At 38.3% G+C, this 23,247-nt stretch overlaps 1 long non-coding RNA gene and 1 pseudogene across 1 annotated transcript; both read left to right on the top strand.

Moving 5' to 3' along the window:
- Window positions 1-858: 858 nt before the first annotated feature.
- Window positions 859-22,975, top strand: LOC139355313 (uncharacterized). The gene is made up of 3 exons (XR_003020126.2): window positions 859-1,190; window positions 1,810-1,862; window positions 22,844-22,975. It is a non-coding gene; the product is annotated as an uncharacterized lncRNA (long non-coding RNA).
- LOC112428187 (large ribosomal subunit protein eL18-like) lies at window positions 17,824-19,236 on the top strand (annotated as a pseudogene).
- Window positions 22,976-23,247: the final 272 nt, after the last annotated feature.

The following is a 23,247-nucleotide window of genomic DNA, read 5'->3' as shown; positions in this document are numbered from 1 at the left end:
GTTTCTTGTCACGAGATGACGGCCATCACCGGGTCGGGAAAAAGGCGAGAAAAGGCGGCCCGGTTCGGAAATGGGGGAGGGGCGCGCGTCCAGTCCTCCTGTCAAGGAGCGGCCGCCTGCAGAGACCACGCCGTGCGCCGTCCCCGGCTCCGGTCCCGGGCGGGGGGTCTTGCTGACAGATCCGCTGGGCGGCGGCTGCTCCGCCGCAGCCGGTCCAGGTCCCGCTCAAACTGCAGCTCCCCTCCCCCCACAGCCCCGTCTCTCTGCGCTCCCGCCACATTCCGCTCGCCGCCGCCCACTCGCAGACGCCCAAGTTGCCCCTAACCCCACTTCCTCGGATTTTTCGCGATTGAGAGCAGACCCTGCGCCCACTCCCTGCACCCCCCACTGCCTCCGGGTCCCACCACTGCCACCTCCCAAGTCCCGCTCTGCTACTTCTTCAGGCTCTTACCGACTGCGCCAGCCTTGGCGAAGCTCCGCCGACTGCCCTTTGCTCCAAGTAATTTTTGGTGATTTTTAAAGTAATTTTTCCGACGGAGTCACAGTGGCGCTATACTCTCGGACAGGTTATCCTGTCTCTCCCGCTAGATTGATGAGATCAGGCATCACTCGAAAATGGCGCCGAAAGCGCTGAGGCTCCTCATTCAAATTCGTTAGAGCCAACCCCGCCGCCCCGGGGCATGCCGGGAACGCGGGCTGCCTCCACAGCTGTCAATACCGCCTCTTAACCCCTACTTCTCTTGCTTTCCCGACATTTTCGCGCATGCGCAAACTCCAACTCTCGCTCTCCTCCCGCCGTGCACATGCGCAGAATCATCGTTGTGCGCGGCTCTCCCTTTGCTTCTACGGTCGCAATCCTCTTGCTTCTTTTATTGCGCGTGCGTGTAGCGCTTTTGCAAAGACTCGGAGGTGAAGTGAAGGTAGAGGCTGTGGGGCCGAGGGTCCACTTAAAGCTATCAGCCCACAGGCATTTAGTCTACGTTGGAGGTAAACAAATACGGGTCCAGCTTAGGAGAAAAGAAAAACGTCTTACAGCCAGTGTCTAAACTCCAAACAACGGAATGTATCAATGAGACCTTGCATATGGATACACGTGCATTTAAAACGGCCCCGCCGGCGTGTTGAGCTCTTGCCGTTCGCCAGCGCTTTACAGGGGTTATCGCACTTAAGCCTCGGAACAACTTTACCAGGTAGGAACTATTACTGTTCTCGTTTTGAAGACCAGGAAACCTAGGCTCAGAGACATTAAGTAATTTGCCCAAGACAGCACAAGTGGCACAGAAGTGGATGAATCCACATCTGTCAGATTCAGCAGCCCTGGAGTTCTCTACCACGCTGTACGCTCCAACCTGAGCCCACACAGGAGGCGTGGTCTCCTTCCTCAACGGGTGTGTGTGTGTGTGTGTGTGTGTGTGTGTGTGCGCGCGCGCCTGCCTGCCTAGAGTTAATGATTAAGTTTGCTGAAGCCCTTCTTTCCGGTCCTAAGCTGCCTATTGCGAACGCGCTTTCATTGAATCCAGTTTCTCCTACGTCTTAACTTGTTCTTTTGAGATAGGAATGGGCAGTTTTCTGTGTCACTTAGGATTTTTTTTGTTTTTTTTTAATGGCGTGGTAAGTGAACTGAATCCAGCAAAGACAAGAGAACTGAATCCAGCAAAGACGAGTTTCTGTTGTGCAACGCATTGGTAAACTGACAGCTACCACGTATTGACTGTGTGCTGTGCACTGTGCTAAATAAATGATTTACGGATTAATCGTGTTTATTGCTCACAACAACCTTATGAAGTAGGTATTATCTTCGCTTTACAGATGAGGACACCTGAGGCTCAGATTAAGAAATCTGCCCCAAAGTCTTAGAACTGGTAAGTAGAAGCACCATATCTAGGCAAACCTGTCTACTTTAAAAAAAATGGGCACTCTGATAGGACAATTAACGATAATAAAGTTGTAAATATTTTAAAACCTTCATTGTGAATGTTAAATAAGACAGTAGATATGAAAGTGCCTGAAGTACTAATAAGGAAGTGGGAGAAGGGTAGCATGGTTTGCATTATTGAAGTGTATTGGAAAAGAAATGGATTTTAGCAATTTGAGATCAAGAAGTAACATGGCAGAGTAGTATAAATAAACTACTTAATCTCTGGTACTTTTGTGTACTACTTAAGTGGGCTTGACTCTGGAACCGAACTGCCTGGGTTTGAATCCCAGCTCCACTACTTACTAGCTGTGTGGCCTTGTTGGGTAAATTATCTGTTGGACTTTTTGTAAAACAAGTATTATTAACACCTCATTGGATTGTTGTAAGGATGTAAATGAGCTAATATTAAAGGAATTTCAACAGTGCCTGGCATATTAGTAAATGTTATTGTCAGTCAGTCATTGATCTTTTAAACTGGCTTCTTTAATGGTTGTTTAAAAAAATCATACTACAGTTAGTGCAATTAGGGGTCAGCATTTTTTTTTTTTTCTAAGAGGGAGCCTCACTCTGTTGCCCAGGCTGGAGTACAGTGGCACGATCTTGGCTCACTGCAACCTCCGCCTCCCGCGTTGAAGCAGTTCTCCTGCCTCAGCATCCCATGTAGCTGGGATTACAGGTGCGCACCACCACGCCCGGCTAATTTTTGTATTTTTAGTAGAGACGGGGTTTCACCATATTGGCCAGACTGGTCTCTAACTCCTGACCTCTCTGTCCGCCTCTGCCTCCCAAAGTGCTGGGATTACAGGCGTGAGCCACCACACCAGTCGGGGTTAGCATTCTTTTTCAAGAGCTCCTTAAAATGATAAATCAGACTGACAAATGATTTTTCCCAAATATGAATAATGATCCCTGTTAGGCGAATAAGGATGTTAATTTATTTTACCATCTCATAAGAATAATACATGGAAATGGAATAGATTTATTGCTTTTTCTGATTGTTAAAGTTAAAAAACCCAGGCCCATCTAAAATATATAAAGTAAAAGTCATCCAAATTTCTAGCATCCAGGGATAACTACATATTGTTTATATTTAAAAAATATAACGTACCTTTGGGGACTATCAGTTGGGGGGGTCTGGATAAGTGGCATATTTGGGAGACATCTGTAAAATTATAATAGAACTTACAAATAAGTAAGTAACACAATCTGGTTTCCTCACTGTAGAATTTTTTATCTTAGTCCCCTTCTAGATATAATCTGTTAAGAGAATTCTAAAGTGATGATGATAAATGATAACATTTATTGAAGACCTAATATGTGGCAGACACTGGGCTAAACAGGTACATGCATTTTCCCATTGAATCCTCATGTAACTCATGAAGTGGGTGCAATTATCTCTATTTTGCAGAGACTGAAGTTTATGTGGAAGTCATTTTTAGAAGATTTAAGTCCAATTGTGTTTAAAGTCTTACGAAAAATTCTTTCATGAAAGCTTCTTGATTTGCTAAAATGGGAGAAAACAAAACCAACTAAACATACAGTAGTTCCTGTGCCTGAACAGAGAGCCCAATTGTAAAAAATGGTCTTTTGAAAACTAAGAAATTTATGTTTGACCACAAGGGGGTGCAAATTCCTGAGTTACATTTCAAAGAAAAAACAGAAAAAGTGCTTTTACTTCAGACCATTAAATTCGTGGGTTAAAAATTAGTAAGAATTCCTGCCTGGAACTTTAATACCCTAAAAGTAATGTACTTTATAAGAAGAAAGAACTCAATTACTTAGGTGCTCAATTAGGGCAGAAGTGTCAGCTTGCTTTCTTCAATACAGTCAAGAGTTAATCATCCCTCCCCTACCCCTTTCCACTCACAGTTAGTGTCTCTGCATACCCCTCTTTACTTGTCATAGGAGTAGAACTGAAGTCATAATTTAAAATCTGGGGTTTTGCTCTTGGAAACTGAAATGCAGTCACCAGCAAATGGATGGTAAATATGGGTAGTGTGAAGAACAGAGGTCTTGTAATTTCTATGCTTTTTTTCCCTCCTGCTGTTTATAATGAGTAAGCTACAACTGATGCAATGTTGGCTTCAACATATTAACTTATTTAGATAAAACTGTGAAAGCTATAGGTCTGTTCGTCTTTCAAGAAAGAACGCAGACTTTGAAACAGTATATACTATTGAATGTATTAAAAAGTTTGCTTAGCAGGGTTTTCGGGTTCCTTTTATTTTCCTGTTGGTCTTGTTTCTCTGAGATGGACTTAATTTAAAAAATACATTTTTTTTGGGAAATAATTTCAAATTTACAAAAAGTTACAATATTAAAAAGAGTTCCAAGAACATCCATATCATTTTCTTGCTCTTGTACATGGGTGAGTTTTCTTTCTCTCTCTCTCTCTCTATACACAGTCTATAAAAACACACAGAGGAAAAATGCAAGAAAAAAACTTTCAATCCATATCAAGGTTTTATGATTATAGTTAAAAATATACACATCAAAAAGCCAATCTAAAATTTTGCATTGTTGACACTGCGAAACCATTCTTTTAAGGAACATTGGTGTTCTATGAGCTAGTCCGATTTTTGTTTTTTTAAGAGACAGGGTCTCTCTATATTGCCCAGGCTGGCTTCGAACTCCTGGACTCATGTGATCATCCCGTTCTACCTTCTGAGTAGCTGGGGCTGTAGGCAAGTGCCACTGCACCCAGCTCAGTGATTCTTAAACTTTGAAAATTTATTGAAAGTTATAGACCCTTTCTCTAGAATCATGCATATATGTGAATAGTTTGCATATAGTTTCAGAGGTGGATGATGGTCCATGGAGTTCCTGAAGAAAAGTAAAGAAAAAATCATTCATACATATGGTAAGCAGAATAATGGTCTACCAAAGATATCCAAAGATGTACATGTCCTAATCTATGTGGGATTTGTTAATATGTTACATGGTGAGAGATAATTCAAGTTTCAGATAAAAATTAGGGTTGTTACTCAGATGATCTGAAAATAGATTATTCTGGATCACCTGAGGAGGCCTAATTACATGGTCTTTTAAGTGTGTAAAGGGGAAGCAGAAGAATCCGTATCAATGATGAGATGTGAGAAAGCCACTGCTGACTCTGAAGGTGGAAGGAGGCCATGAGCCAAAGAATAGTTCATGAGCCCTAGAAGCTGAAAAAGGCAAGAAAACAGACTCTTAAGTAAGGCAGCCATGCCTACATCTCTATTTTAGCCCGCTAAGACCCATTTTGAATTTCTGACCTCCAGAACTGTAAGATAATACATTTCTGTTGTTTTAAGCCACTAAGTTTATGGTAATTTGTTTATGGTAATTTTATGGCATTAGGAAACTAATAAAGGATGTGAAAAGTCATTTTGTATGTATGTTGATGTGTGGTTATGGTAGTAATTAAGTGTGTATGTATACATATATATATTTTTTAATACCACCTAGGTATTTTTCTGTTTTTTTTTTTTTTTTTTTTTTTTTTTTTTTGAGGTGGGGTTTCTGTCTCCTAGGCTGGAGTTCAGTGGAGTGATCTCGGCTCACTTTAACCTCTGTCTCCTGGGCTCAAGTGATCCTCCCACCTTAGCGTCCTGAGTAGCTGGGACCACCACGCCCACCTAGTTTTTTGTATTTTTTGGTAGAGGTGGGGTTTTGTCATGTTGCCTGGGCTGTTCTGTACTTTTTTTTAATGGATTAACAAATCCATAAAAAGTACTTCTTTATCTTTTTTAAAGGTCTGTGAAGTGTCAGACCTCAAGATGGACAACTATTTAATTAGATACAGCATCTTATCTGCTACTGAAATTATATACCTACACAAGATTTACTGAAATTTCTTGGTAAGAATGTGATGAGCTTTTCCCACAAATTTATCCATCTACATTCCCTTTTTAAAATGCAACATTTTGATTTACAGTTACGTTGACAGTATCTTTGTTCTGTCAAGTATCTTGGATAATTTCTTTTCCCTGTAGCTGACAGATTAAAAACAATTCGAAAATTCTCCTCAGAGGTTATTTAAACAGTATATAACTACATGTTTTAATTACTTAGGTATCAGCTCAAGAGAATAAACTGTTTAGAAACAGATTTATTTTGCAGTTGGGTAGATTATTTTAATGGAAGATTAATACAAGTACTTAATTATCTATAAATGTTTTATGTACAAGAAACTTTTTGTGATTTTTTTAAAGGATACCAATATTAGTTACATGGGGGAAAATTTATACACACATCAGGAAATGTAATTGTTTTGGGAAATTTACATGGTTTAGAGCTCCAATTTCTAAAAGTGATTAGAACAGATTCATATATAGCATTTTCAACTTCGATTCTCTGAAGATACTGAGTTAAGATTTTTTTTCCTGTATGAGGAGTTATTTTGCTTACAATATTCTTGGCCACAAATCATGGAACTAAACTAAAATTCATTTACAACTAATAATGGTCAACACTTATTGAGGAAGTATGACCTTTTTTGTTTTTTTTTTGAGACAGAGTCTTGCTCTGTTGTCTAGGCTGGAGTACAATGGCATGATCTCGGCTCACTGCAACCTTTGCCTCCCGGGTTCAAGCAGTTCTCCTGCCGCAGCCTCCCAAGTAGCTGGTACAACACGCACCACCAGGCCCAGCTAATTTTTTTATTTTTAGTAGAGATGGGGTTTTGCCATGTTGGCCAGGCTGGTCTTGAACTCCTGGCCTCAGGTGATCCACCCACCTTGGCTTCCCAAAGTGGCGTGAGCCACTGCGCCCGGCCGGAAAGTATGAACTTTTTTTTTCACCTACCAATAAGGATTCCTGGAAAGGGATAAACCCATTTGTTTTTGTTAATCTTTCTAAAATTAATGTTAAAATGTTGGCCTTAAACGAGATATTAAATACAGTGTTTTGAAACATTGCTTTTGAAATAATATATACTTTGTAAGAACTTAATAAAGGATTGTAAGAACTTAATAAAAACCTATTCAGGATTGGAATCATAGAATCTTAAGAATTAAAATAATGTCTCTTCTTACTGCCACCTATTGTCTAAGTGTGAGGCTACTGAGAACAAATTTATTCCTACCTGCTTACAATAACCCTTTAAATATCATTATTTTTTTGAATCATGATGACAGCAGAATTCCCACTCCCTAACATCCTTTAATGTGTCTTTAATTGTTTTATGATCTTAAACCCTTCACCATCTTGGTTTCCTTCTTCTGGTTATTCTTGTTTAACAAGGCCACTCTCAAACAGTGACCCCCAGAATGGTATTAATTTTATATATATATATATATATATATATATATATATATATATATATATGTATACTATATATAGTCTGAAATATACCATGGGTGGGTATTAACTTTTTGTCCTATCCATTACAATTCTTGTATTTACAGAACAATTTTAGATCATAACAAGGACTCATAAATAATGGAAATGGATGTATTGGAAATTTATCAAAAGACAGTTTTAATGTAAACTGCAGGAGTAAAAAACTTAAAAATTACAACTTTTGACTTTCTCAGAGACTGTATTGAGTTGGGATGAATTGGAAGTTGTGGAGGATAGGGAACCAGGAATCTATTACATTCATGTCTTATTTATTTTTAATAAACAGGAGTAAAATTGAGACTCTGGTCTGTAGGAGATATGACTGAGGATGTGTGATCAGTTGAGCCTCATACTACATTTCTATTCCTAATATATAAAATTTATTTCTTATAGTGCAAATCCCTTCTGGCTAGGAGCTAGGAAATTCTTATATGTTTAAAATAAATTAACCTTTTAAGGCAGCTCTGAAGAAGTAATTTATTTTAAATAGGTGAGCAGTTTATAGCTCTTATAGGAATACTTTTTCCTTATTTTTTTCATCATAGGATTAGACCCTATGTTTTTAATTTAAGTCCTTTAAGTTTTGCTGTTAATGTTTAATTTACTTGATGACCCCATACTGTTAATTTTTGACCTAGTGAACTTGGGACAGTATATACAAACTGTTCACCTAATTTTAAGGAAACTCTTTTAAAAAATAAGATAGGTTTGATATGAAACTTCAGAAGATTAAATTCATTTCAACTTTCCATGTAGAAAAATATCGTATGTATTTAATCAAAGAACTTTTTCCCCCTTATTGGAGGATGCATTTTTATCAGCATAGAGGTTTTGTTTTTTGTTTTTTAATAATTAGATGTTTATGCCATTGGCAAAACAACCCAAAGCTGACATGACCGAACTGCAATACTTTTAATAAACTGCAAGACTACTAATATAGCAGCTATAAAACCCTTTCCTGATAAGAAATTTTTATAGTGTATGACTGAATCTAACAATTCTCCCTCTACCTTTATTTATGCTCATTTACTTTCTTTTATAGAAAAATGAAATTCTTAAAGTTTAAGCTTTTAGATATAAAAAACGTTAGTATATACAGTTAAATTAAGTTCAAGGTTTCTTTTAAACCACTTGATGTAATTTACTTTGTACATAACTTTTATTTGCCTTTTTAAAATTATTATTATTACAATATTTTTTAGACAGAGTCTTGCTGTATCATGCAGGCTGGAGTGCAGGGGCGTGATCTCAGCTCACTGCAACCTCTGCCTCCCCAGTTCAAGCAATTCTCGTTCCTCAGCTTCCCAAGTAGCTGGAATTACAGGCGCAAGCCACCATGCCCAGCTAATTTTTGTATTTTTAGTACAGACAGGGTTTTTCCATGTTGTCCAGGCTGGTCTCAAACTCCTGATCTCAAGTGATCCTCCTGCCTCAGCCTCCAAAAGTGCTGGGATTATAGGCATGAGCCATGGCACCCACCTTATTTGCCCTTTAAACTAGACCTGTGGACTTGCTTTTGAACATTTTCTCTCCTAATTATAAAATACATGTGCATTAAAGAAAACTGAGAAAAAAATCAGGAATGATTGGAAGCCATTGCTTCTGAAGGCCTCTTACCAATATACCTGTCTCCTCATCTCCTTTCCCAGTTGACCAAAGAATGCTCCATGTTTGTCTTTTATGTATATTAGCATGATTGCATTTCATCCAGTTAGCCGTATTTAATACTGTACTTTGTTTCTCTTCAGGAAAATTACAGTTTGATATCTTGTGAGACAGAAGGTTGCATCTTTCAGTCATCAGAGAGCAAAGTAGGAAAGACTTAGAGAAGCAAAGTCCCTCTGATTCACCTAATGATAACACTGTTTTTACTCTAAGGGGGCCACGAGGGTGTATTTACTTTCATCATTTTGGGGTGAGGAATGGTTAGAAACTGAAGGAGCATACATAGGTTAAGTATTATCCATGACAGTAGGGTGGGAGTGAATGGAAGCTCATTTATAGCAGTTTTACTTCCTGATTTATGGGTATGTGTGGGTGGTGTGTTTTAAAGAGATTCTGGTGAACTAACAAGGTGTGATAATTGTATTTTGTTATATATCATATTATTGACCCCCAGACTGCTTAACATATAGCTTAATAATTATTGTGGATATCTTTAAATATGCCACATTCACTTTATTAAGAAGTGAACTGATAAGCAACAAGCTGCCATGTGCTGAACAGTATCAGGTACTGGGATAAACAAGGGTTTTAAATGCTGCGAATAGTGTAAGCTGTATAGCCTTCATGGTTTGCTAATAAGGTAATCTGTTGTCATTTCATAATTGAAATACTAGGGGGAATGTTGTAAAAATGTTGTAAAAATGCCCTTTATTATTGTTATTTAAATGGAAGTATTTTTGTGTGGTTTTATAGTCATGGTGGGAAATCATGAGCTTTTGGACTAGGGCAGTGATGACTGGTATACAAGATGAGAGAAAAATCTGTAATGACTCCCTGGTCCCTGTCCTGGTTGTAGAGTACAATGGTGGTATCATTAACCAGGACAGGGACGAGTGGAGGAGGATCATGGCTTTTGAGAGAGAGAGAGAGAGAGAAAGAGAGTGTGTGTGAGTGTGTGTGTGTGTGTGTGTGTGTGTGTGTATGTTTATGGGTGTGGGATGGAACGCTGGGACAGGAGAGGGAGATGACAAGTCCAGTGAGGACATTTTGAATATGAAAGATTAAGCACTCATGGGATACCTAAGTAGGAAGTTCAGTAAGGAGCTCAACGTACATGACTGAGGCTTAGGAGAAAGGCCTGAGCTGGAAACAGATATCACTAAATAGGTGGTAGTTGAGATTATGAGGGAAATGGATGCCATTGCTCATAGAGACTAAACATAGAGAAATGAGAACCAAAATTAGTAAATGGGCAAAGTAAGAGGAAGCAGCAGAAGACTGAGAAGGAATGGCCGAGAGAGAGGGGCAGGAACACCAACAGAGCTCAGAGTTAAAGGAGCCAGTGGTAGAGAGGTTTCAAAAGGAAAGAAGTTAGGAGTGTCAGAAGGTAAAGACAGGCTAAGTAAACTGAAAAAGATAAAAGAAAGATTTGGCAGTTCTGTCATTAGTAATGTTTGCCAGAACACTTTCAATGAAACAATGGTGGCAGAATTCTGTTTGTGTTGAGTTGAAAGTATATTAAAATAGGGAAAGGGGCCAGGTGCGGTGGCTCTTGCCTATAATCCCAGCACTTTGGGAGGCTGAGGCAGGCAGATCACCTGAGGTCGGGAGTTCAAAACCAGTCTGACCAACATAAAGAAACCCTGTCTCTACTAAAAACACAAAATTAGCTGGGCATGATGACGCATGCCTGTAATCCCAGCTTCTCAGGAGGCTGAGGCAGGAGAATTGCTTGAACCCGGGAGGCAGAGGTTGCGGTGAGCCGAGATTACACCACTGCACTCCAGCCTGGGCAACAAAAGCAAACCTCCGTCCCAAACAAACACAAAGAAAAAAAGAAAAAAGAGAAAGGTTACAATAAATGTGTATTATTTCAAGGCTCTTGACATTTTCTTAAAAACAAAAGATAATTTTAGGGAGGAGGTTACAGAATAGAGGAGGAGATCTACAGGAGAAGAGAGCTTAACATTTTTATAAAGTATGGGGACAGACTCATCAGAGAGGAGAAATAAGAAAGGATAAAGTATAGTGAGATCTAGTAGGAGATAAAGGTGCAGGTAAAGGAATTAACCCAGAAAAGAGAAAGGATCCCTTTTCCTCTGAGACTAGAAGGGAACAGGTAAGAGAGTTTTATGTATAACTTGTAAATCTAGAGCAGGAAGTTGAGGGAGTTCATAGCTAATAGTTTTACTTTTTTTTTTTTTTTTCCAATAAAGGAGTCATAAAAGAGATAAGGGTAGAGGTGAAGTAGCAAGTTTGAATTGAAGTAAGATGGTACAAAACATATGCTCTAGGTAATGGAAGAGGGAATTAACGAGGGAGGAAGGTTGTTAGCAGAAGAGGGTGATGTACCTGAGAACCTAGGCTGGATAGGAAAAGACACGAAGCATGTGGGAGATTGTAGTTTGAAGAAATGAGAATAGTTAAGGAATGGGTGTCAAAATTAGGTAAGAAAGCAGGTATTTAGGGAGTAATGGAGTAAAAAACTGCAAGAATAGTTGTAGTCAGAGATCCATATGTTGGACTCTAAGGCTGTAGAATAATTTCTTGGTTATCAGAATATAGAGGCTGTAGCTTTGGGTATGGATTACTGAATGAAGTGGTTTTACGGAGTCAGAGTTCATAGTTTTTCAATGGGTTTTCTATATGGACACTGAAGTGGCAGGTGATGGCAGAAAATGCAGGGGAGGCAGATACTGTCAACAAAGGGCCAGAGTCCTCAACAAAAAGGAATGACTGGGTAATTAATAAGAATGAAAGAAAGGAGTAAAAAATTTCCAAGATCGTTTCATCATGCCTTTTTTTTTTCCTTGTAAATTAAGAGACATGAGGGTAAGGAGAGGGTAAGGACTATGTTTGAATTAATTCAACAAATGCAAATATTTGTTGAATTAATAAGTGAATGATAAGCTCATGTTGAATAAGTATTTCAGAAAACTTCAGGTTTTTTTTCTTATTTATAAGCAATTGATAATAAAGAAAGTACAAATGAGCAGGATGTAGGAAAAAATAATCCCATCAGCCTGAAATACCTACCCCCAACACCCTTTGTTATTAAACTTTTTGTTTAAATCTGTTTGTTGTTCATATATTTTTTTTCCCTAGCAATATTCAGTTGTATACTTTAATGTCTAAATAAGTATTTTCTTATGGAATATAAGGATGTACTATAATTTAAGCAGGTCCTTATTTTGGGGCATTTATATTGATTCCACCCAAGTTTCTTCTACGGGTAAAACGAAAAATCTAATAGCTTTTTTTTTTTTTTTTGACAGAGTTTCGTTCTTGTCACCCCAGGCTGGAGTGCAATGGCATGATCTTGGCTCACTGTAACCTCTGCCTCCCAGGTTCAAGCAATTCTGCCGCCTCAGCCTCCTGAGTAGCTGGGACTACAGGCGCGTGCCATCATGCCTGGCTAATTTTTGATTTTTAGTAGAGACAGGATTTCACCATGTTGGACAGGCTGGTCTTGAACTTCTGACTTCAGGTGATCTGCCTGCCTTGGCCTCCCAAAGTGTTGGGATTACGGGCGCAGCCACCACACCCGGCTAATTTTTGTATTTTTAGTAGAGATGAGGTTTCACCATGTTGGCCAGGCTGGTCTTGAACTTCTAACCTTGGGTGATCTGCCCACCTCAGCCTCCCAAAGTGCTGGGATTACAGGTGTGTGCCACCACGCCCAGCATAATAGCTAAATTTTTGCCTTACTTATATTATAAGGATTCTTAGAAGTAGATTTTCTAGTGTGGCTTCATAGAGATCCTATTTATCTTTATTTTATGGCCATTTCTAACAGGCTTATTTATGTGCATTCCATCCAGGATTGGAATCCTGGACAATGGACAGTGTTGCAGGTATTGACTGATGCAGACATGCTGACAGCCACAAAAGTGAGAACTGTTAATCATAGGTCCTTCTTCACAAGAAGAATGATGGGTATTTTTAAAACTTGGAATCAAGTATAGTTTTCATGAGCACAGTAAGATGATTCATGAGCTGAATACAGGATATAGTAGTCAATTCAGAAATGCATATTCAAATTAAATAAAAACCTCTTATAATAGTCTATATTTGTTGATAATATTGAACTTTAGTAGAGGTTTTTTTCCATAAATTTTAAAACTGTGGCAAAATACTTCATAAAGTTTATCAACTTAACCATTTTTAAGTGTACACTTCAATGGTATTAAATACATTCATTATGTTGTAACCATCACCACCATTCATCTTTGTAGCTAGTAGAGGTATTAATATACCAGTCTTGAATAGTCATCAAAGTCACTCTACCTCAAACTTTTCCACAAAAGTATGGTTAATAGCAGAGAGGAGTGAACAACTGCCTTAAAAACTTGGTCCCAAGCTAGAATTCTTTTTAGCTTCATGTTTTGTCTTAGATTTAATGTAAATGTAGTGTTACTTACCATAATGTTCCTATATTTAGTAAAAATATAATGATTATACATTTTTTCAAAATCTCTGAGGGAGGCTGATCTTTAAGGAGATGCCCCATGTTTGGTGCTGGCACACCAAAAGTCCCCCTTGCCCCAAGCAGGACTTTCAGAGGCAAGGTTCTAAGCCATTTCATGGTTGAATAATATGCCTCTTTTCATTTTTCTTTTTTCTTTCTTTGAGACAGTCTTGCCATGTCACCCAGACTAGAGTACAGTGGCGTAATCTCAGCTCACTGGAACCTCCGTCTCCTGGGTTCAAGCGATTCTCCTGCCTCCGCCTCCCGAATAGCTGGGATTACAGGTGCCCGCCACCATGCCTGGCTATTTTGTATTTTAAGTAGAGACAGGGTTTCACCATGTTTGCCAGGCTGGTCTTGAACTCCTGACCTCAAGAGATCTCCTGCCTTGGCTCCCAAAGTGTTGGGATTACAGGCGTGAGCCACCACACCGGCTTTTTTTTTTTTTTTTTTTGAGACGAAGTCTTGCTCTGTCACCCAGGCTGGAGTGCAGTGGCATCTTGGGATCTCGGCTCACTGCAACCACTGCCTCCCAGGTTCAAGCAATTCTCATGCCTCAGCCTCCTGAATAACTGGGATTACAGGTGCGCGCCACCATGCCTGACTAATTTTTGTATTTTATTAGAGAGGGGGTTTTGCCATGTTGGCCAGGCTGATCTTGACCTCCTGACCTCAGGTGATTCGCCTGCCTTGGCCTCCCAAAGTGCTGGGATTACAGGTGTGAACCACCATACCCAGCCTTCATTTTTCTTTTACGGTTTAGCCAAGACTACTTATACTAGTGTATGTCAAGGAGTAGACTGATTGATGTTCACCCTCTTCGAATGTGAGTGTCACAGAAACTGTGAAATTCACAGAGTAAAAATTTAGAAGTATCCTTTTATATTATATTTGCCCTAGTAATCATGCATACTTCATCATTATTAATGCCATGAGACAATCTTATTATACAAATAGAATAATTTCACGTGCTGGCTAGGGCCATAGCCCCACCTTTCCAAAGAGTATTAACTTTTCAACTATCCATGCATTATGACTCCAGAGACTTGTAAACCCTCTCAGGTGTAATACATTTTTTTTTTCCTTTTTTTTGAGACAGAGTCTTGCTCTGTCATAAGGCTGGAGTGCAGTGGCGCTATCTCGGCTCATTGCAACCTCTGCCTCCTGGGTTCAAGCGATTCTCCTGCCTCAGCCTCCCGAGTAGCTGGGACTACAGGTGCGTGACACCATGCCCAGCTAATTTTTGTATTTTTAGTAGAGACGGGGTTTCACCATGTTGGCCAGGCTGGTCTTGATCTCTTGACCTCATGATTCACCCGCCTCGGCTTCCCAAAATGCTGGGATTACAGGCGTGAGCCACCGTGCCTGGCCCAGGTGTAATAATTTTGTTCTTCATGCCTGGTCCCATTTCAGAAGATTGGTGATTACATTGAAGGATAGTAGCAAAATTGGAACTAAAGTCTGGGTTTCTTAACTCCTAGTTGAGGGTCTTTCCAATTACACCAAAAGGGAAAGAGTTACATATAACAAGAGGTAAGACATAAGTTATCTACCTGACCCCACAAAACCACTTTAAGCCATCCTAAGAGTGGTCTCTTTTTTTCCCTCCCTCTCTCCTTCCCTTCAGCTTTCCTTTCTTCTTCCTACGTTTTTTTTTTTTGGTAACTCCAAAGCACCCCAGTTCTCAGAATTAAAAGGTTAAAAATATTTTAGTACTCTCCAAGATACAAAGTAGACTACTAGAGTTTTTTGTTGTTGTTGTTGTTGTTTCTCAAGCTTGGGACATAAAGCTCAGAGCTCAGAACAGTAGAATTTTAGAAAGGAATAGATAGGATACATGAAAGAGGCTGCTGGAATATGAAAAAACTGGAGTAAAAATAAGCAAATCAATACTTCTGAAATGAAGCCTTCATTGGTAGAAAAAAAATGTAGGTCACAAAAATGAGTGAGCAGAGGTTCTTGATTTCTAATTATTGAAGATTCCTATCTAGTGGTATTCTAATATGTTTACCAAATTATGAGTTGCATTACTTTTTAAAAACCTAAAACCTAGTCAAGAGTTACAGAGTGTCCCTGGTTTATTCGTGTGGTAAGTTTTCAGTTCCAGTTATTAGGCAAAACAAAAATTGCTATAATTTACAATGTAAAATAAGTGATTGGTAGAATAAAACAAAAGGGATTCATATAGCTTTTGTACTGTTTTCTTGAAAAAGGCATATTTGGCCATAAAAGCTAATACATACTTTAGGAATGGAAATGATTTCACCTGATTTTTTCAAGTAAGATTTGTTCAAGAATGATGAACTTACGTTGTCAGTTATGGGTTCAAGCATTAATTTACTTTGGACTGCTTATATTCAACAGTATGCTGTCTACGTAAAGAGTTACATGGAATTAAATTTTAGCATTGGAATCTATTTGAGATAGCATTATCTTTTATATTCAAATGAAAAATTATGGGGCTCTAGAATTAAGTGTTACTAAGTTGATATAGATAGAATAATAGTTGTATTACAAGGAAAAAAGCATAGATAATATTGTATAGGGTTTGAATCATACACTCTCACTAGAGATGTTTTTTTTAAAATTGTGATTGTTTGTTGAATCATTCAAAACCGTTTGAAAATTGTGAGGGAGCCAGAAAAGGGGACAATATTTGGATGTATAATTTAGATGTATAGTTTGCTTGCTTATCAGGGAATGGTTAAGTTCCTTTTTTCTGTATATTTTAATTGGTGAAATTAAGAGTTTTTATTCTTCTAGATTACTTTGTAAAATAACATGGCATTTTATAGATCTATGAGATAACTGAGGCTCATACATGTTGAGTTTTAATGTGTGGAGGAGTCTGATGTGCATCCAAGTCTGTCTGCCCCTAATGTCTCTGTTTTTAACCACTATCCTCAGAATGAAATACATTCATATAGTAGAGACCAGTTCTTAAACAAAAGTCATCTTTACTCACAAAATTAATCTGTGAAGTACCCACTGTTCTCAGTTTCTGTCCCTCTCACTTTTTCTTTCTAGTGCTTTGCAGTTTTTAATGAAAGTGATTTTTTTTCTGAAATTATTATTTTCATGTTTTTTATTAGAGGATTAAATTTGTTGCTAAGATCATTTAGTTAAGTCTTTTGCAGTCTTTTAAGATTAGACTTAATCTTAAGTCTAAACTTAAAGATTGCCTTGAAGTATATTATTTAGCTGTATTGCATTATTCTTATGTAATGAGCTATAGACTGAGCACTCCTTGACAAATCACAACAATAAGACCCAAAGAATCAAACTTTTCCAAGTAACTTAACTGCATCCCAGGACAAAACTCAGGAACATTTAGAGGAACAGAAGAATATCCAGCAGCCAACAGATAAAATTCACAGTGCCTTTCCAGGCACGCAAGGAAGCCAGAAAAATGATCCACAATGATAAGAATAATCAATCATCTGAAAGTGACCTTAAGCAGAGAAAGATGTTAGAACTAGTAAAGACAGTGAACATTATTATAACTATATTCTATATTTTCAGAAAGTAGAGACATGAAAGACATTTTTAAAAACTCAGTGTGGTTCTAGGGATGAAAACTACAATATCTGAGATCTGCTAATGATATTTGTAGCAGATTAGACATGGCAGAAGAAAAGGTTAGTGAACTTGAAGGATATAGCAAAAGAAACTATTCAGAAATGAAAGAGAGAAAAAAGAATGACAAAAGCATCAGTGAGCTATGGGACAAACTTCCAGAATCCTTATGTAAACATAATCAAAGGCATCAAAGGAGAGGAGAAAAGCAGATACAAAAGGGATATTTGAAAAAATAATGGCCAAAATTTTCAAATTGGACAAAAACTATTAACTCACAGATCCAAGAACTCAACAAGAAGAAAACTACACTAAAGAATGTCATAATCAAATTATTCAAAGCCAGTGATAAAAAATATTGAAAGCAGCCACATGTTATAGAGTAACAAAGATAAAGCTGACAGCAGATTTCTCATTGGAAACATTGCAAGTGAAGAGATAGTAGAACATAAAGTACTGAAAGAAAAAAATGTTAACCTAGGATTTGATACTCAGCAAAATATTATTCAAAAAACAAAGGCAAAAATAAAGATGTTTTCAGACATACGAAAACAAATGATTTTTTACCATCAGGTAGACTGAAGGTAGACTGTGGTAGGTTGAAGATGTATACTGCCTTAAGGCAACCAGTAGAATAACAAAACAGTTATAGCTAATAAGTCAACAAAGGAGATAAGATAGAATCCAAAAAAAAAAAGGTGGAAAAAGGAACAAATAAGTGGTGAAACTAATAGAAAAATGGCAAGGCAATAGACTGTAATCGTATCAGCAATCACATTAAATGTATATTATCTAAATATCCCACTTAAAAGGCAAAGATTGTCAGATAAAAAGCAAGACCGCTTTTGGACCTGGATGAACAGGAAGCACCATCATGGAAGTCGTCTCCTGCCACAACAAGGACTGAAAGGTTCAACACCAGGAGCCCAAGAGCCAGGACATCTACTGAAGGCTGTTGGTTAAGCTGTATATGTTTCTGGCCAGAAGAAACTCTACCTTCAACCAAGTTGTGGTGAAGAGTGCACACAACTGAAGGTGTGTGCACTGCATGTGAGCAGTTGGGCCTGCAGCCAGATCGCCAAGGCTGGGGACAAGATCCTCACCTTCAACCAGCTGGCCCTGGACACCCTCAAAGGCTGTGGCACCATCCTGCTCTCTGGTCCTTACAAGGGCCAAGAGGTGTACTGGCATTTTGGCAAGGCCCTGGGAACCCAGCACAGCCACACTAAGCCCTGTGACCACTCCAAGTTCAAGCACATCAGAGGCTGATGGGCCAGCCAAGGCTATAAAAACTAAACCTGGATCCTCTACTCTTATTAAAAAGACTTTGGCCTGGGCGCAGTGGCTCATGCCTGTAATCCCAGCACTTTGGGAGGCCAAGGTGGGCAGATCACTTGAGCCTAGGAGTTCAAGACCAGTCTGGGCAACAAGTGAAACTCCATCTCTATAAAAAAAATTCAAAAAAAAAATTAGTTGTGAGTGGTGGTACATGCCTGTAGTGCCAGCTACTTGGGAGGCTGAGGCAGGAGGATCGCTTGAGCCCAGGAAGTCAAGGCTGCAGTGAGCCATGATCGTACCACTGCACTCCACCCTGGGTGACAGAGGGAGACCCTGTCTTGAAACAAAAAATTTTGGATGCTGGGGGGAAAATAAAAAACAAGATCCAACTATATAATGTCAATAAGAAACACATTTTAGGCTGGGTGCAATGGCTCACGCCTTTAATCCCAGCACTTTGGGAGGTCAAGGCAGTTAGATCACCTGAGGTCAGGAGTTCAAGACCAGCCTGGTCAACATGGCGAAATCCTGTCTCTACTAAAAACACAAAAATTAGCCAGGCATGGTGGCGGGTGCCTGTAATCCCAGCTACTTGGGAGGCTGAGGCAGGAGAATTGAATGAATGCAGCAGGCAGAGGTTGCAGAGAGCAGAGATCACGCCACTGCACTCCAGCCTGGGAGACAGAAAAAAAAAAAAAAGACATTTTACATACAAAGACATAATAACATTAAGAGTAAAAGGATGACCAGGCACAGTGGCTCATGCCTGTAATCACAGCACATTGGGAGGTTGAGGCAGGAGGATCACTTGAGCCCATGAGTCTGAGACCTGCACAAAAAATTAGCCAAGTGTGGTGGTGCATGCCTGTAGTCCCAGCTACTCGGAGGCTGAGGTGGGAGGATAGCTTGAACCCAGGAGGTCAAGGCTGTAGGGAGTGGTGATCATGCCACTGTACTCCAGGCTGGACAACAAAGTGAAACTCAATCTCAAAAACAACAACAAAAAAAGTGAAAGGATGAAAAAAGATATACTGATGCTGGCATTAGTCAAAAGAAATATTAACATGAAATAAGTAGATTTCAAAGCAAATAATATTACCAGGAATAAAGAAGACCAATAATAAAAGGGCTAGTTAATCAGAAGGATACAATAATCCTACATAGTTTTGTCTCAAATAATAAAGCTTCAAAAGATGTAAATCAAAAACTGACAGAAGTGCAAGGAGAAAGAAACCATAGTTACAGTCAGAGATTTCAATACCCCTCTTTAAATGATTGCTAAAAGAAGTAGAAACTTAAAAAGATATAGTAAACTCAAGCAACACTGTAACCAAACTAACAGTACAGGTTGAGTATTTCCCTAATCTGAAATACAAAATGCTCCAAAATCCAAAATTTTTTGAGCACCAATATGACCCAATTATCTTGGGTCCTATTCCCAGGATATCTTATTATGTATATACAAATATTCAGAAAATCCAAAAAACTTTGAAATCTGAAACATTTTTGGTCCCAAGCATTTTGGATAAGGGATACTCAACCTGTAATAGAGTATATATTCTCTTTAAAGTATACATGAAACATTTACCCAAATAGATCATGTTCTAGGCCAGAGGTTAGCAAACTATGGCCCTGAGGCCAAATGTAGTCTGTTTTTGTATAGTCCATGAACTAAAAATGGTTTTTACATTTTGAAAGATTTCTTTAAAAAGGAAGAAAATATGTGACAAAGATCATATGTGGCCCACAGAGTTTAAAATATTTACTGTCTGACCCTTTATAGAAGTTTACCAGCCCTTGTTTTAGGCAATAAAACATGTCTCAGTAAATTTTAAAGGATTCAAATCATGCAGAGTATGTCTTCTGACTACAGTAGAATTAAAATTAGAAATCAATAACAGAAAGCTGTCTGGAAAATCCCCAAATGTTTGGAAACAAAATAACATGCTACTAAATAACCTTCTAATAACCCATTGATTAAAATAGGAGCACAGTGAAATTAGAAGGCATTTCGAGCTGAATGAAAATAAAAACAAAGCATATCAAATTTTGTGGCATGCCACTAAAGCAGTATGTAGGAAGACATTTATAAGCAAAATGCTTCTATTAGAAAATATTAAAGATCTCAAGTCAGTGAGCTTCCACCTTAAGAAATTAGAAAAGAAGAACAAATTAAACACAAAGAAACAAAAGAAAAGAAATAATAAAGATCAAAGTAGAAATAAATGAAATAGAAAACAAAGTCCATTGAGAATATTAATGAAACCAAACCCTGGTTCTTTGAGATAAATAAAATTGATAAACTTTTGCCAGGCTGCTCAGGGGGAAAAAAAAAGAGAAGACCCATATTACCAATATCAGGAATGAGAGGTGAAATATGACAAATTCTACAGATACTTAAAGGATAACAAAGGAATATTATGAAAAACCTTAAGCAAATAAAACTCAACAACTTAAGATGAAATGGTCAAATTCCTTGAAAGATGTAACTACCAAAGCTTACTCAAAAAGAAATAGAGCTGGGTGCAGTGGCTCACGCCTGTAATCCCAGCATTTTGGGAGTTTGAGGTGGGCAGATCACTTAAGTCCAGGAGTTTGAGACCAGCCTGGGCAATGTGAAGAAACCCCATCTCTACTAAAAATACAAAAAAATTAGCTGGGTGTGGTGGCGCATGACTGTAGTCCCAGCTACTTGCAGGGCTAAGGTGGGAGGAACACTTGAGCTCGCAAGATTGAGCCCTGATTATGCCACTGCATTCCAGCCTGGGTGAAAGATTGAGACCTTGTGTAAAAAAAAAAAAAAAAAAAAAAAAAAAAAAAAAAAAAAAAAATAGATAACCTCCAAAGCTATATATCTATTTTTTTAAAATTAAATTAATAGTTAAAAATATTCTCACAAAACACTGGTAGATTCTTCCAAACACTTAGTGATAACACTGTGTATACCAATTACACACAAATCTTCCAGAAAACTGAAGAGGAAGGAATACTTGCCAGTTTATTTTTTGGGGCCAGCATTACCCTGATACCTAAACCACACAAAGCCATTAAAAGAAAAGAAAACTATAGCCCAGTTTCCCTCTTGAACGTGGATGCAATAATTCTAAACTAAACAAGTAAAATCTAACAAAATATAAGAAAGTATTACTGGATGAGGTTTATCCCAAAAATATGTCATTGCTTTAAATTTAAAAATTAATCATTGTAAGTTACTATATTAAGCTAAAAAAGAAAATCTGATCATCTCAATAGACACACACAAAAAATCTGACAAAATCCCGTATTTGTTCCTGATTTAAAAACAAACGAACAAACAAAAACACTAGCCTTTTAGCAAACTAGGAATAGAAGGATACTTTCTCAACCAAAGACATCTATAAAAATCCTACAGATAGCCTTATGCGTAACGATGAAAAACTGCATGCTTTCATTTTCCTCCTAAGATAAAGAATAATACAAAGATATTTTCTTTGCTCTGACCACTTTCATTCAACATCAGAGGTTCTGACCAGGGAAAAGGCAAGAAAAAGAAATAAACCACATTCAAGTTAGAAAGGAAGAAATACAACTGATGATAGCCATCATTCCTAAGAGTTCCCCCTGCCTCTTTATAATCCTTGCCTCCTCTTACCTCTCCCTAGGAAACCACTGGCCTGTTTTCTGTCACTATAGACCAGTTTGCATTTTCTAGAACTGATATATGTGGAATCATACAGTATGTTACTCAATTTTTTTGTCAGAAATTGATATCTTACAATCAAAGTTCATATATAAACATTTGATCTTCATTCCATTCCCTCATTAGTCCATAGAGAGTCAATCAATTTTTCTTTCTTTTATTTATTTATTTTAATGAAACAGGGTCTTGCTGTCTTACCCAGGCTGGAGTGCAGGCTTACTTCAACCTCTAACTCCTGGGCTCAGGTGATCCTCCTGCCTAAGTCTCCAGAGTAGCTGGGACTACAGGGGTGTGCCACCATGCCTGGCTAACTTTTTAAAATTTTTTTATATTGATGGGGCCTTGCCATGTTGCCCAGGCTGGTCTTGAACTCCCGGGCTCAAGACCTCCCAAAGTGCTGGGATTACAGGCGTGAGCCACTGCGCCTGGACTCAATTTCTGTATGATGATGACTTTCACATGTACATCAGGAGGCCAGATAGCTTATCAAGAAAGCTTGTCCTCTGTCTTCTAGTAATATCCCACTTAGATCTGACATTAAGTTTATTTTTTTCAAGGTATTTCTTCCAAATTTCTTGGCTACTATTGGTGATAACACAAGTTTTTGGACCTTTAAGTTTAGAATCTTAGGTTCATTTCCTTATTTTATTTCTTCCCTATAAATGATCACTAAACATGTTACTTCTTATAGTTACTTCTTTGTAAGGCACTGCAGATATGTTTCTTTTCATTTTAAAAATTGCCCATTTAATTCAAGCTATTAAATCTCAAGCTTGTACTATATAGCCTCATCATGCCATACCCATGTCCCCACTAGCCTATATAAAACATAAAATACTTTGCATCAAACTCTCTGTAGAGAAGTGTTGCTGGGCGAATAAGAAAAACCTGACTGACTGGAAAAAGCAAATGTAAATGTAATCTCCTTTCTTTTCAGTTATTCTACCAGAAAGGAATGAAGAACAGAACCTTCAGGAATTGAGTCACAATGCAGACAAATATATGGGAGATTATTGCAAGGAAGAGATTGATGATAGTATTTTCTACTAGCCATTGGGAAGATAAAAGGAGACAGAAGATTGAAGTCTTTTCCAGCCATTCTTTCCCTTTTTGCTTTCAAACTCCTCAACGGGGAACCTTCATATGTGCAGTATTTATATTGGATCACACTGATGATTATAAAGGTTCCTAGGAGGCTAGAAGCCAACCAACAGAGAAGGGAAAGCAGTCTGTTCTGAACATAGGGACATAAGTTCATTCATGCCATGTATCTTTTCAGCATGTTTCTCCCACTTAGAAACATCTAGCATGTAAGGCCTTTTAATATTAATATAAGCCCAA

This window comes from Macaca nemestrina, chromosome 16 (genome assembly GCF_043159975.1).
Source record: "Macaca nemestrina isolate mMacNem1 chromosome 16, mMacNem.hap1, whole genome shotgun sequence".
In the NCBI taxonomy this organism is placed as follows: Eukaryota; Metazoa; Chordata; class Mammalia; order Primates; family Cercopithecidae; genus Macaca; species Macaca nemestrina.
Note: the sequence above shows the minus strand (reverse complement) of the source record. Positions and strands in the feature narration are given on the sequence as shown.